General features: G+C 43.9%; 1 protein-coding gene across 4 annotated transcripts in view; it reads left to right on the top strand.

Moving 5' to 3' along the window:
* RUNX2 (RUNX family transcription factor 2) overlaps positions 1–12,100 on the top strand; it is a 322,924-nt gene that overhangs the window by 227,468 nt on the left and 83,356 nt on the right. The gene's annotated exons all lie outside the window — the stretch shown is intronic.

Genomic DNA, 12,100 nt, shown 5'->3' with positions numbered 1-12,100 from the left:
CTGCAGACATTGACGCCTCTCCAACTCTGCCTCCCTTTTATCAACAAGCAGCCCCCAGAACTGCACAGGCCCACCAACTGCCAGGGCAGTTCAGTTTATGGAATTCAGTTTTCCAGATGAGCTGGGAATCAGGAAGCCTGAGTTCTATGAGACATTGTATTGGGGCCCCGTTATCTATTACTGAGCAACTAATCACCCCCAAAACGTAGTGATGCAAGAGGACAGCATTTTATTGTGCTCACAGATTCTGTGGATCAAGAATTTGAACAGGCACTGCAGGAATGGCTCTTCTCCACTGTAAATGTTTGTGACCTCACCTTGGAAGACTCGAAAGGCTGGGGGCGTCCTCACTCATTGGTCGGGTGTCTGGTTTGGGCTGGGTGGAGGATGGTTATAGCTGGGACTGCCTCCTGGAGGGCCTCAGGGTAGTTGGACTTCTTCCGTGGTTGCTCAGGCTCTGAGAACAAGTGTCCCAGCCAACCTGGTGGGAGTTACAAGGTTTTTAATGACATAGCCTCAGAAAGTCACAAAGTCACATGGTGTCACTTTTGCCATACTCTATTGGTCAAAACAGACACAAGCCCACCCAGATTCAAGGAGAGGGGGACCTTAGCTCTCAAGGGAGGAGGGTCAAAGAATTGGCAACTGTGTTGTTAAACCTTCACATACAGTGATTATGCATTCTGAACACCAAGAGCCCAGGGTCTAACGAAGGGTTTTGGTGCTGCTTCTAGGGGAGAGAGGTACTCTACGAGGTAAGATTCAGGCATTTTGATCTCTGGGGCATTTTGAAGGTTTATGGAGATATTCATTAAAAATGGGACTATCTTGGATAATCCTGGGGAAAGTATGGTTTGAAGCAATTTGCTTTAAAGTTTTGTTTCCCACCCTTGAGAAGTGGGACCACCACTACGACTTGCTTTATAGCTAGAGTGAGACTGCCCCAGCGGACACACAAGACCCCGTATGGGGACGAACTAGACTTCACATTTTTCCACCCACAGCAGAGGAAGTGTCAGTGCAGGCAAATCTCCCTGAGTGCCAAGCAGAGCAAGTCGCGGCCGCACTTTGGGAGGAGGTAGGGCCCCACCCTCCAGCCGCCCCCCACCTGTGTACATTCCCAGAAGGAACATGGTTTGTGTTGAATCCAGAGAGGAGCCTTTGAAGCCCTCAGAGATCTTCAGACCAAAGTGCCGGGTGAGATGAGGGCATTCAGGAGGCCTGAATGGAAGGAAGGAGGGAGGCGGATGTACCCCGGTCCAGGCTGCCTTGAGGCTGAATCTGGCTAAAGTGATGCCCCCATTCACACCTAGGCAGCCCAGCAGTGATGTGGTCTGGGGCAGGAAATATGAATCAACGTGCTGCCCACCCCCGTCTCCTTGCGCTCCAGGAGTGGCAGGGGAATGAGCAAGCTCAGGGAGTGCTTTGTGCGGGACACTGTGTTAGGAGCCTGTATCACTAACCTGTTTCATTTCAGCCTCACAACGACTCTATGAAGTAGGCAGTATGAGTCCTATTTTATACTTAAAAGACTGAGGCTCAGAGAGGTTAAATGGCTTTTCTGAAGTCACACAGCAAATAAGGGACAGTGGAATTCCAAAGAGGGAGGTTCTGTTTGCTTTTTCAAAATAAGCATGGCCGCAGGGCAAAGAGGCCATCTTCTCCTTTCCTTTTCTTCCTGTCTTCACTGCATTCCACACTTTTCCCTTTTCTAAGCCACAGGATTTCTATCCCTAGGCTTCTTGATGCTAGTCCCTTCCTCGTTAGGGAACTCCAAGAAGGAGTTTTCTGCAAAACACATTTGAAGGAATGATGCCTTCGGGCCGTGCTATCCAATGCAGTAGCCTCCAGCCACATAGGACTGTTTAAACAAAGTGAAATACAATTAAATAAATGTAAAATGCAGTTCCCCAGTCACACTAGCTGCATTTCAAGCACCCAATAGCCACATGTGACCAATAGCTACTGATGTAGATGGCTCAGATATAGAATACTTGCATTATTGTGGGAAGTTCTACTGGACGGTGCGGCTTGAGAGAGTAAGTATAGTTTTATCACTAGTACGATTGCTAGGCTTATAAATACTTTTAATGGTACTTGAGGTGTGTATTTTCTCCAAATCTTTCTCAGAGGTAAAATAATAGACTGTTTTTACAGTACTTTATAGTTCACAAACTGCACTCACATACTTGATCTTATTTAATGCAATAGCCTTGCAAAGTATGGTGGGTAATAATGTTACAGGTAAAGTGATAAAGGTTCAGAGAGGTTAAGCAACTTGGCCAAGTCTCTGAAAACAGTGAATGGTAGAGCCAGGATTTAAACACAGGTTCGTTCTCTCATTTTGCACTTTCCACAGGGAGAATTTGTGTATACGATGCCTGAAATTATCCGTAGGCAAAATTATTAAACCAAAAGTAATTTACCAGTGTTCTTATGGGGGAATTGTGCTTGTCAATTTTTCTTGTTTAGACCATCAGATTTTTTCATTAGATCTTGCCAGCAGCTTTTATAATTTTTATCTTAAGAGCACAGTTTACTTAGGTGTATATTTATTAATTGGAAAATTACCTTTTCAGATTAGTTTATGATGAGAATGATTATGTTTATTGTCACTGAGACAAGTGGTAAATAAAAAAGAATCAATTAAAAAAAGTAACTTGCCAGAACTAGGTGTGCTATAAGATACGTATACATGAAAAGGTAGCCAACAATACGTAGTCAGGCATGATATATAAAGAACAAGTCATTTATTCACTCATTTATTTATATAATATAAAATATATACCACCCACAGTTCTAGACACTAGAGACAATAACAAAGTCAGATAAACAGTAATCCTATAATAAAATAAGTAGCATAAGGCCAAGGTGTGATAAGCACTTGGCATAATAAACAAAAAGCAAAGAAAGGATAGATAGTAATGGAGTAGGTGGGGATACTGTTTGAGATAGGGTTGCTAGGAAAGATCTTTCTAAAGAAGTCACACTTGAATAGAAACCTGAAGAAAGTGAGCAAGCAAACTATAATCCCAGGGGAAACAGTTTCAGCAATAGGAACTGTAAGTGCAAAGGCCCTGGGGCAGGCACATGCTTTGTTTTTCTTCTTGCACTAACAAAAACCGATCTTATATTTATCTGCTGATATATTTACTATCTATTTCCCCAGTTAAAATGCCCCCGCTTGGTTCTATACCAATCAGGAGGCTCTTGTGGTCGGAATGTAGTGAGAGAGCTGAGGAGAGATAGAAGGTGGAGCCAGGACCAGTTCACAGACCACCACTAGTAGGTAGGTTGTGAAGCCCTTTGGATTTTATGCTGAGGTGACAGGGGAAGCTGTAGGTGGTGGTGGGTGGAGGGCATTAGGCTTTATTTGTTATTTTATTTTTAATCCAACTTTCTATTGGGAACATTTTCAGATCTTCAGAAAAGTTGAAAGACTTTTACAGTAAATACTCTTCACCTAGGCTATTGACCCCTTAACATTTCACCACATCTATTCCCTCTCTCTTTTCTCAACCATTTTAAGTAACTTCCGGATATCATGTCACTTCCCACCTAAGTACTTCGTCATATATATCCAGAATACAATTATCACACCCAGAAAACTTTGATAAAATAATATTATCTCTGATTATTTAAATATTAAAATACTATGTTACTATATAAAATAAATAGTAAATATACTGAATAGTAATATATTAAATTTCTCAAATATTCCCGGTAACATTCTTTGCAGCTACTTAAAAAAATTCTAGGCTTTTTTAAATTATCAAATATCAAAAACATAGAGATGAGATATGTTTTCCAAACAAATGATAGTCTAAAATTGATTATGTTAGATAATGATATTACAGCATTCATCGGTATGTCAATTATTTCATTTGGGGAAGAGTTCTGATCTGTACCTATGGTTCTTATTGAAAACAAAACTGGATGTGCCTTTCTGTGATGTGATGAATACATTTCTACTTTATTCTGAAACATTTGCCAAACTAAATACTGTAACACTGTATAACATTAAAAAAGTTAAAGGAGGGAGGCCGGATGGCTCAGTTGGTCAGAGCGCGAGCTCTCAACAAGGTTGCTGGTTCAATTTCTTGAAAATGGCAACTGGACTTGGAGCTGAGCTGTGCCCTCCACAAACTAGATTGAAAGACAAAACAACTTGGAGCTGATGGGCCCTGGAGAAACAGACTGTTCCCCCAATATTCCCCAATAAAAATTAAAAAAAAAAAGAAAAAAAACACGTTAAAGGACTACTTAGGATTAGAAACAGACTATGTCCTGCAATTCTCCAACAGCAGCATATGTTGTTGCTTGTAGAAAGCCAAGTGGTAATTTTTGGGCTCACTTCCGTGGTGCCCTGTTGCCTTAGCATTACCATCGTACCCCGCTGTATAATAAACAATCTTAGACGTTTATTAACTCTTGTTAGTCCCTAACCACTTTTTATATGTTTTAAATTTTTGAAATTCAAAGGTACCTGCTATAACATAAAATAAACATTAGACTGTATCACACACACACACACACCAAAAGTACTAGGATTTTATCAAGGATTACGTATTGCAGTAGCTGCTGTGCCTCTTAAGTCTCTTCTAATTTAGAAGAGTTCTCTGCAGACAGTTCAGTGGGAGCAAAAGCCTGAATATCTGAGAAGTAAGAGGAACTTTTTGGGAGGAGCTAGGGTGGGGAGAAAAGGCAAAGTGCTCGAGAAGGGCGACTGGAGCCAGATACGGGGGAGACTTTAGATGCACAGCTAGTGATTTGGGGCCACAGAAAGCCACTGAAAGTCTTTGACAGTGATCCAATAAAAGCAGTGTTTTAGGATGGTTCATCTGGGTACTGAACGCACACGGAATTCAAACTAGACATGCCTTTGTGGTAGAAGTACGTAAATGGTGACTTTTGCCTCAGTCTTCATCCTCTCCCGGCCCCACCCGTTCCTTCTTCCTTCTTCTGGTTTCCAAAGCAAAGGTGTTATTTCCTGTCCTCCTCCTCTGCTTCTGGCTTTACCTCAACCCTCTGTTTCTCTTCCTCTTATTTCTTTCTGGCTTCCCTCTGCCACTCTTTTCCTCAGATCCTTCACCTACAAGGTGGAGCTGAGTGAGAGGGAAATAAGAAATTGGGGTCCTTATCAGGAAGGAGGAGGCTCTACAGTACAAGGGGATGTGAAATCCCTAAACCCAGGAACTTGGTAGTTTGTGGTTTTAACGCAGCTTCCTGATTCTGCAAACTTCTCCCCACTGTTCCTGTAGGCTCTCTCCCACAGCCAGGAATCTAGGGAGTGAGAAAGCTTCAGACTTAGATGTTGTCCTCCTCAGCATGGAACTGTGGTCCCCCTGTGTCCTTCCCTAGCCTCCCAGTGCTTCCAAGTGACAGTCCCCTCACAGGTTAAAGGAATACTGGCTACCACTTTTGGGGCGTCAGTGCAAGAGGGAAAATCTGGTCAACAAGTGGTGTCCTAGGTGGGCATGATAACCGGAACCTTCCAGGAGAGCCTTTGCCTCTGTGGTCTGGTCCTGAGAAGAGGCCCAGGCTGGGAGGATAGCCCTGGCTGGTGGGGGGACAACGTGGCAAGTGAGTCTTGAGCAGGTGGGATTTGTGGGAGCCTCTCACGGACTACCACATAAACTGGCTACTCCGCTGTTTCTCATAATACTTGTTCTTACAAATGCTGTAAATGTTTCATCACTGGCTCTCCTAAAAAGGAGAAGGAGAAGGAGAAAACAAAAGTTCTTATTTGTAGTTTTCCCAGTTTCTGTGGTATGAATACCCCCATCATGGTCAAGTTCAAGTTACCAATAAGACGTCACTAAAACCAGAGTTGAGAAGCGATGCACACAGTTGGCTCTCATATGCTGGTGTGAACTGGCTCTAGTTCTCCTTTTCTTCCGGCTTTGGCAAAGGGCCTCGGGACCTTCTTTAGGGCCTCTCTGGAGATGCTGGAGCCCCTTTATAATTTTTGAGCCCAAATAGAAACCACAAATGCATTGTTTTAGACTACGTTTGGGAACAGCTACGCTTTGGGCTGTGTTGCTGAAGTGGGAGGGCTTGTTGTTTCAGGTTCGATCATTCCACCACAAGCTGTTCTGTTCATTGAAATTCGAGAGCTGGTCACCATTGTAAATGGTCACTGGGTCTACACTCCTGAAGGGAGAGCTCTGATTGTAAACCTTGGCAATATGATAAAAAAAAAAAAAAAAAAAGAGAGAATTAGTTAAATACACAGGTAAAGGAGAAAACCTGGCTTATGGTGAAAGTTCTTGTGCTTGGTAAGGGCGGCCTGCAGAAATCATTTTCCCTGAGGAAACTTGGTAGAATATTGGCTAGTGCAATTCTTTGAAATTAGGTGGAATTGATTTGAATCTTTCATTGACCTTGGGCAATTGTCACCCTTTTTGAGCTTGGTACTCATATCTCCCATGTAAGGTCATGCTCAAGATTGCATTAGATAATGTACATAAAGTACACAATGTGTGAAAATACATGCTGTGTCTAGCACAGTGTCTGGCCCAAAATAGATACTTAGTTCTTGACACGTCCACTGTAAAGAGCAATGGCCATGGTTGTACGAGGAAGCCACCCTTATGCTATCCTCATCAGGAGAGCCCAAGAGAAGCCACACTGGGAAAAGAGGACCCATCATGACAGATGCTGGAAGGACAGAGGACGAGATGGAACAGTGAGCAAATCCAGCAGCTGTGCGACCGTGAAAGACATGAAATCAGGGCCTTACCAGTCACAACTGCTCCAGCTGGTGGCTTGGGCTTCCTTCTTAACCAAATGGTGGTGGTAGTAGCACCAGATGGTTGATGTTTGAGGGAAAGTTGAGGAGGAAAATCTCCATAAGTTCCTTAGCTTGCTACACAAGATATAAATTAAGAACCCTGCATGTAGCATGCGTAATTAGCTCTATACCCATTGGAGGGACTTTCCTATTATCTTAGCGGCTATAGATGCTAATCATCGGTTAGGCACTGTCTTCAATAGTCTGTGACTGAAATTGAATTGATTACAGGGGCAGCCTGTTGGCTTAGAATGAAATACGACATTTCATAAGCCAAGCAAAACAGAAGGAGCAGACGAAAGACTAGAGAAAGCCAAGAAGGTTACGCAGGAAAATTTCCCTTGAACCACAAGCCAGGGAGGGTTAGGTCTGAAATGACAAAAGATCTGAGCTCCAAAGAGCCTGAGTGTTACATTAGGTGTGAGTTAGTAACACAAGCAACGAGGCTGTGGATCTGGTGGTAAGGGACGTCCGTGAATAATGGAAGCAGTTGGCCTAGAAACAAAAACACCTTTCCTTCCCACATATTCCTGGGTAATCCAGTGTGCCTGGGACCAGGACAAACTTGAAGCTGAGCTATCTGGACACATCCCCTAGTGACCCCTTGGGACGTGCCAGCTGGATGCTGAGCACACACCTTCCCACTGAGGTACAGCACCCTGCCACTTCACACCACCTCCAAGTGCTTCTTGTACAACATGATGCTCAGGGAGCTTTGTTCCTTCATAATGAAGGATTGGATATGAGGATAGGAGAGGCATGGAGAAACCAAATGTGTAGAAAAATACCCTTCTTAACTCAGATAGACTGCTGAGTCTCTGAGCACCAGCTGTGGACATGTAATAAGGCAGAGCCAACAGGTTAAGAGGGAAGAGGAGGTCAGGCAGGGGGAGTTGGAAAAACAGCTTATTCGGCCTGGGAGGCTGAGTGAAGAAAGCCACATTCTCTGTCAGGGTCCTGGGTGCTTAGCACCCCTCACCTTGCTAATTAGCCCAAGTCCCCTCATAGTCTTGAGACTTTAGCCTCCATATTAATAAAAGGGTGCTGGTGCCGCCACCGTGTTTTCCAAGTTCCTGTCTAGTTCTCTTATTTTACCATGGCTGGTGCAGAGGCCGGCTTCTGAGGAGTGCAGGGGTGGGCTGGGGTCCAAAGCAGCCAATTGCTAACGTGGATGGGATCCAGTAGCATCATCCAATGTTTGCCATTCTCTTGTTAGTTCCAGTGCAGAGTGGTCCTAGTCTGGGACAGTCAATATGAGGCATTCACATTCTGTCTGCCACCCCAGATGCTGATGGCATATGTTGCCAAATAATCCTTGGTTTCCCACTGCATCTGGATTAGGTGTCAGGACGCTTAATTGCATCGCAGGTGGCATTGAAGTGAGCACCGTGCCTGGACATGGTGGTCATGCTCTTCTATTTGGAATGGACGAAGGGGACCTTGAGACGTGTTTAGCTTGGGAAGGACTCCTGATGTATAGCAAGCATCTAGGACCCTCAAAGACCGCTTTTCCTGCCTGCTAAAAGTATGGGACATTTAACCGGCTGATCAACTGATTCTTTGCTTGGAAGGCCAGTCAGTGCTGTTACAATGTTGCCTAACTTGTAACATGGAAATAACAATACCCGCCCTACCTTCCTTTTAGGATTCCAAGGAAGTGCTTGGAAAAATACCAAGTGCCATGCAACTATAGCGTTATTAATAATGTTGCTATTACACGTTTTGATTGATGAGATTTTAATAAAGGGAAAGGTTGCTCCCTTCTCTCCGCCACAAGACCTGTTCCCCAAAGTACAACTCAGTCCACACTCCAAAGACATTTCTTGCAACCACATCGCAGTGTGGTTCACCCAATGAAAAGCTTCTCTGGCTCCAAGTGGGCATGGAAGTTCATCACAACATTTGCCATCAATAAAAAACCAATGCATTCCATATGAAACGCATTACAGCTGTCGAATGGTTATTGAGTGATGATACCTGAATGATGGGGAAACAGGAACAGGGAAATGTACAAAAGGAAACTTCACAGAGACGCCAAATTGTACAGATAGAAATGCCGATATCAGAGGGAATTAGTACGGCAGAGTGGAGCACTTTTGTCTTCACCCAGCAGGAAAGATGAGGGGGCAGGAGAGATGGGAGGTGGAGAGAAGCAACAGGTAGCAATGAGACAGTCAGTGCCTCCTAGTAGGTGAATCGCATATGAACATGACAGAGACTAAGCGGGACGGCCCACAGATGACGGCTGAATTACGGCTAGCACTCTCAGTCCAGGAATTTGTCAAAAATTATCTCGAAAATTCTGTCACAACAGTCTTAGCCTTTATCGTTAGAGCTCCCTTGGCCGTATGGGACCCGTGGAGCTCGTCTGAGCCACATCCATGCCTGAGGGTTGGGAAGCTGGGCCAGAACACCACGTCAACCATCTTTGAGGCCCCTTAGGGAAGGTTGGCTTCTTTCAGAAACTCATCCCGCTGCCCGAGAGCCTTCCTGGCCAGAACATCCCGCCCACTCCTTAATGCAGCTCTTCCCTCTGCCTTCACCCACCTTCTGGTTCTGCCACACATGCTCACATGCTACCCCTCACCCCTGTGGCCCTTCCTGGCTGACCAGAAGGAATGTGGACCTGTGTGGTGATGGATGAAGAATGCTGGTTTGAGGGAGAGCTGGGCTTGAGCATGGCTGTGTCCACTGCTTGGTGAGCTTGGGGCAAATGGCTTAGCTTTTGAGCCTCAGTTACTTCAGTTAAGTGGGATGATCCCTCCCTCATGGTTCAGGGTGAAAAGCCGATGGAGTCAAATGGGTGATTGTTCTGTGTAAAGAGCTATCCATTCGTGAGGTAGAGTGACGATACTCCTTGTTTGATGGGACAGTCTCTATTTAGGACTGTTGTCCCAATGAAATCAGTAATGGGGCCTCATTTTATTCTTAAAAGTGTCTTAGTTTGGGTGATACATTTCATCACCCTGAACTTTGTAATTACTGACAGATGGAAATCTGGAGGGACTAAATGAGGCTGGGAACTTTCCTGAAAGACCCCCGGATCCTCAGAATCCATGTCCCTTCCTCCTCTGTTGCAGAGCAGACCTTCATGTCTGTCAGTCCTGACTCACTTTCAAAATAAAAATTCTTCGGTTAGTCCATTAAAAGAAATAACAGCCCTGTTTTAATTTCAGCAACGGCCTTGGGATGAAAAGACAACTAATTACTCTAATTAACCAAGCACATTAAGTACACATGTGCAAACGAATATTAAAATACCATCAATCTTGGTCCTGAAGTTCTTGAGATGCTGGAATGCATAAACATTTAGTGGAAGAAATTGTGACTCCAGAGAAAACACAAACAAAGCAGGCTGTTTGTTTGTGCGATTGCCTACTTGTGGAGAAACAACCAAGAGATGCAGAAAGACATGAGGGTGTCTCCCCAGTTTATGTTTTCAATTATTGTCCAGAAGAGACAGAACAAAGGAGCTCCTATTTATAACTAAAGTCTGAAGTGGGGGTGGGGTGGGGTAGTGTATAAAGAAGCTTAATCATGAGAAAACACAATCCACTATTGGCATTAATAAAATAAAATAAAACTGTTTATCGAAAGAACAAACTGTCTTCAGGGAAAATAAATAACTCCTGCCATTTTCTGTCTCCATGCACAAGATTCTCTAAAATGACTTTAGTACCAGTGATGAGAGCCAGGGTAGGAGTCGTCTAACTGCGCTGGAGCAGATAGGCTTGGTGGTGGAAACCAGGACTGGAATGGGGCCGGCACCAAAGCTGCAGGAATTAGGGAAGCCACGTTTCTTTGAGCTCACCACTAATCCCGGGGTCATTTCTCAGGGGTCCCTGGTTCCTTAGGAAGTGCTGTGAGGAAACGGGGTGAGAGTCAAGGGCAAAGTTAGCTACTTGGAAAGGATTCTGGTTAATAATGTACCAATGGCCTCAAGGTTCAGAATCCGATCTTGTTTTGGAACAGATAAAATGTTGGTGAGGCGTCCTCCTCAGCATGCAAGAGCCGCTATCTCAGGCTGAGGGGAGGACGCCTGCTTGATGAAGGTTTGCCCTCCCTCCTTCCCATCTTCCTTTCCCCACCCCCCTCGTTCATTCACTCTTTCACTTATTCATTATTTATTCAACAAATACTCTTAGTTGTTTTAGACCTAAAATAATTTTTAACTTGTGCTCAATGCTGTGGTGAAGAGGCACCATGTCTTGCTTCAAAGATCTAACAACCTCATGCAGAGACACAACTTCCCCTCCTGATATTTTTACTTTACTCACTGATATCATAATTTCCTTAATCGCCCAGGTATATATTTTCTGAATTCATGAAGATCCCTCTATTTCATTGCTCCTATTCAGGAGAAATGGAAATTCTAATAATAGAATTTTCTACTATTCAGTGGTTTTACCTTTCCTTTATTTTTCCTATATCTTCTTCCCTTTACATTTCCACTAGCACGTCTCAAGGAATAGAAGGGCTCTTTTGATCTTTTCTTCTTAAAAATTAATTTTTAAAAATGAGTACTAAGTTAGTACATTGGCCAAGCACCGTGCCAAGCAATTTCCATGTCATCATCCCATTTAACTGTCATAACAAACCTTTAGAAGTCTGTTATTGCCACCCCATTTTACAGATGAGGAAACTGGAGCTCAGAGAGGCTAAGTGACTGACTCAGGTCCCAGAAATGGGGTTCTAGAGGGCCTGGGAAATGGCCAATGTGAATACGATTCTGGAGGTACCAAAATGCTAATACAGGTGCTTCCATTTTCAGGTAATTGGTTCCTTGCCTTTTGGAGCTTAGGGTCTTGTATCTAACCACTGGGTCATGTGGCACCAGGAAGATGGTGTCCTAGTGCACCTGCCAGCCCCATGGTAGGGCCAATGGCATCTTTAAGGCACTGGCCTCTCCCTCCACACAATTTATCTGAAATTCCAAGGTAAATCCAGCTCCTCTAATACCGTGGACTAGGTGTAGGGAAGGTCTTTGGAGAATGTGCAAATCCTCTTTTTTTTTTTTTTTTTTTTAGTCCTAATCAAATTGGTTTGTGTTTTTGGTGCTTCATTCTCTGCTATGGCAAATTACTACAAGGAAAGATGTCAAGCTGGTATGGTCACTCATGTGTAACCGTCCAGAATGTCCAATAAGGAGTCTTTTGCTTTCCAAATAGAGATTCTGTGGAGCTGGCTTGGGCTAGAAATGAACCCTTCTGCAGGAGCAGACTAGAACAGGCATTGTCATCATCATCATTAAGTAATTTTTGCCTCTTGCTTCATATTTAAGAGCTCAATTGCTCTTACTACCCCTTA

This window comes from Rhinolophus sinicus, chromosome 2 (assembly GCF_057876585.1).
Source record: "Rhinolophus sinicus isolate RSI-liver-muscle chromosome 2, RSI-T2T, whole genome shotgun sequence".
In the NCBI taxonomy this organism is placed as follows: domain Eukaryota; kingdom Metazoa; phylum Chordata; class Mammalia; order Chiroptera; family Rhinolophidae; genus Rhinolophus; species Rhinolophus sinicus.
The sequence above is the reverse complement of the archived record's forward strand: the minus strand, read 5'-3'. Positions and strand labels throughout refer to the sequence as shown.